Raw genomic sequence first — 3,695 nt, 5'->3', positions numbered from 1 at the left:
GGGCTATGAATTATCTTCCCTGTCCTGGTGGGGCAGTAGGAAGGGGGCTAAGGCCTAAACAGCTTATTGTTCGGGGACATGAATCAGACAAGAGTGTGCATTGAATTCTCTGGCCAGATGAGGCCTCAGGTTTTGCTCTACAAATGGGGAAAACTATGGATTATGGTCTCTGTTCAAGTACCACTGTAAACAATGCTGTTGAATGGGCTATGCAGTTTCCTGCGTGCCTTGTTTGGGTTTCCTTGTTGGACAGGCTGAAGCCTATATTTAGCAATGTATTGGGCTACAAACTGCTTTCCCTACTGGGAAACGACAAACAAACCAGTTCCAAGGTCAGTAAGGCTCTTTGTGGTCTTCACTCAAAGCTAATTTTGTCCCAAGTTCCTTGGCTGAAAAGGACCCCAGCTTTGCTCTGCAGACTATCAACTCTGCTTACCAGACTCTTTTCAAAAGTTGCTTGGTAGAAGACCTTTCTAGGTGTTCTGGCCAGCCTTTCTGATTGGGCAGGGCTGAGAGCTTCATTTTGCAGTAGCAGGGTTATAGTTCAGCTTTCCTGCCTGGATAGAATGGGAGAGCCAGCTCCAAGCACCTCCAAATTTTCCAATTCAGGCTTTCTGGCTGGGAGGGGCAAGGAGCTACTCTCAGTGATGAGTAGGGCTATGATTTAGGCATAGCAGGGGACCCCCTACACACACACACACACACACACACCTGTAACTGGTTTGCTCTGTGGGTGATCAACTCTGCTGGACTCTCTCCTCCACTGTTTTTGTGCAATGTGTTTCCAGGTGTTCTTGTCAGTCCTTCTATTCAGACAGGGTCAGGGGCTACACTAAATATTGTGCTGGGCTATCGTTTTCTGGTCAGACTGTGTTATTAACTAGATTCTGCAGCTGAGCAGAAGCCACTGGTTGACATTACTGTTTAGGACTACAGGTAGGAACTGCCAAGATCTGAGTGCTGGATGTGCAAGGCCCCCCTCTCCTCTGTCACAGCCAGATTTCCTAACCAAGCCATGTTGATTCCTTTGCAATCCCCGTGGAGCAAGTTAAGAATGCTATCTCCTGAGAACTGACCCATAATGCTGGGGGAGCTAGATGTTTCCCTTGGCATTTTTTTTTTTCCAAATTGGAGAAAACATAGCCCCAGGGGAGACCTGTCCATTTGGTGCTACACTGGTAGGGGGAAGGTGACTTGGTCAGCACGCAGCATCTTAGCCTTCTAATGTGACCTGTCCTGGTCTCTGTTGTACGGCAGGGTGCATTACTCTATTCTCTGTGTTCTAGGGGTGTCTTGTCCATGATTACTTAATTTGTTCTTCCTGTGAGTGGGTGTGAAGTGAGAAGTGACCCGTGTTGCTATCAGGATGACCAAAAATCAGATTATAGGACTTTTATCATTCATCTTATTAATGTAGTATATTAAATTTATTGATTTCCATGTTTTGAACCATCCCCCCATTTCAGGGATAAATCCTATTTGGTCATGATATACAGTTTTAAAAAATATTTTGTTGAATTTTCTTGATAATTTTACATGTACATTCACCAAGAATATTGGTCTGCAGTTTTCTTACAGTATCCTTATCAGGCTTGAATGTCAGGGGATGCTGACATCATAAAATGAATTTCAGAGAATCTCCTCATTAATTTTTTGGTAAGTTTGAGAGGTATTGGCATTAAGAGTAAAAAATTTTGGTATAATTAGTTGAACCATCTGGTCCTTTATTTGTGTGTGTGTGTGTGTGTGTGTGTGTTGAGAGGTTTTTAATTAATATTTCAATCTCCTTAGTCATTATAAATCTGTTCAGATATTCTTTCTTCCTGATTCAGACTTGATAGTTGTAGGTTTCTTGAAAATTATTCATTTTTTTTCTAGGTTGTCCAACTTATTGACATATAATTGTTCTTAATAGTGGGTTGTGATCAGTTTTATTTCTGTAGTATCAGTTGTAATGTCTCCAGTTTCTTTTATTTGACTTCTCTCTTTTTTACTTGGTTAGTCTAGCTAAAAGTGGATTAATTTTGTTATCTTTTTGAAAAAGTAGCTCTATTTCTATTTCATTTTTCTCCACTCTGATCTTTGTTATTTCCTTCCTTCTAACTTTGGCTTTATTTTGGTCTTATTTTTCTAGTTCCTTGAGGTATAATGTTAGTTCTTTTTTTAAATATACACATTTATCATAATGAACTTCTAAGAACTGCTTTTGCAACATCAGAGAAGTTTGGATGGGCTGTGCTTTATTTTTGCATTGGTTCCAATATTTTTTTGATAACTCTCTTTTCTTTTTTGACCCAGTGGTTGTTCAAAACTTTAATTTTCACCTATTTGTAGATTTTCCAGCAATCTTTTTTGTTGTTGTTTCTATGTAGCTTCACACCATTGTAGTTGAAAAGAGATTTTAGTGTGATTTCAGTGTTCTTAAATTTGCTGAGACCTGTCTGTTGTCCTATCATAGGGTCTGTCCTAGAGAAGATACTTAGTGTACTTCAGAAGGAATGTGTATTCTTCTATTGCATGGTATGTTCTAGAAATGATTTTAGGTCCATTTAGTCTAATGTATGGTACCCATCCAATGTGTCCTTGTTGAATTTCTGTCTGGATGATATATCCATTAAGGAAAGTATTGAACTTCCTTCCCATTATTTTATTGGTATCTACTTTTCAGATACGTTGTTTTCTTACTCTATTTAGGCACTATGATTTTGGTAGATATGTTTATAAATGTTACATCTTCTCAATAAACTGACTTCTTTATTACTTTATAATCTTGTTTCTTATTATTGCTTTTGGGTTAAAGTCTATTTTGTCCTATGTAAGTGTCAGTACCTTCAGTTTCTTCAGGTTTCTACATGGATGGAATAGCTTTTTCCATTCCTTCTTTCTGAGTCTATGTGTCCTGAAGCTGAATGCATCTCTTATAGGCAGCAAATTGTTGGGTCTTGTTTATTTTGTTTTTTTTTAAATCCATCCAGATACACTGTGCCTTTTGATTGGTAAGTTTATGTGTTTACAGTTAGAGTGGTTATTGCTATGTAAATACTTTCTAATGCCATATTATAGTTTGTTTGTATTTCTATTCTTTCTTTTACTCTGTTTCTGCCTACTATTGTAAAGTATTCATTTTCCCTAGTAGTATGGTCTGTTTACCCTTTATTTTTTGTTCCTACTCTAGAATTTTGCTCTGTAGTTACTGTGAGGCTTGTATAAGACATCTCATAGATAAAACAGTCCATTTAAAGCTGATAGCACCTTAACTTTAATTGTCCACAAAAGTTTTACCCTTTTACTCCCTATCTTCTAGTTATTTGGTGTCATTATCTACTTTTAAAATATTTTGTCTTACTTAAAAAACAACTAATTACTTTTAACTCTTTTTCATTGACTTTTATATTATAGTTATGTGTTTAACATATCATCATATTGCAGAGTTTGTTTATTTACCTTTAGCGGCATGTTGTATAGTCTTCCATGCTTTAATGTCACTGATTTGTTTTTTCATTTCCACTAGGAGAACTCCTTTGAGCCTTTCTTATAAAGTACATCTAGTGATGAACTCCCTCAGATTTTCTCTGGAAAAGTCCATTTCTTCATCTGAAACATACTTTCCTGCATAGAGTATGCTTAGCTGGTATTTTTTTTTTCTTAGAATTTATAATTTCTTTTTCTCCTGGCCTATGGAGTTTCTGTTGAGA

Source organism: Vulpes vulpes, chromosome 7 (assembly GCF_048418805.1).
Source record: "Vulpes vulpes isolate BD-2025 chromosome 7, VulVul3, whole genome shotgun sequence".
Classification (NCBI taxonomy): Eukaryota; Metazoa; Chordata; class Mammalia; order Carnivora; family Canidae; genus Vulpes; species Vulpes vulpes.
Note: the sequence above shows the minus strand (reverse complement) of the source record.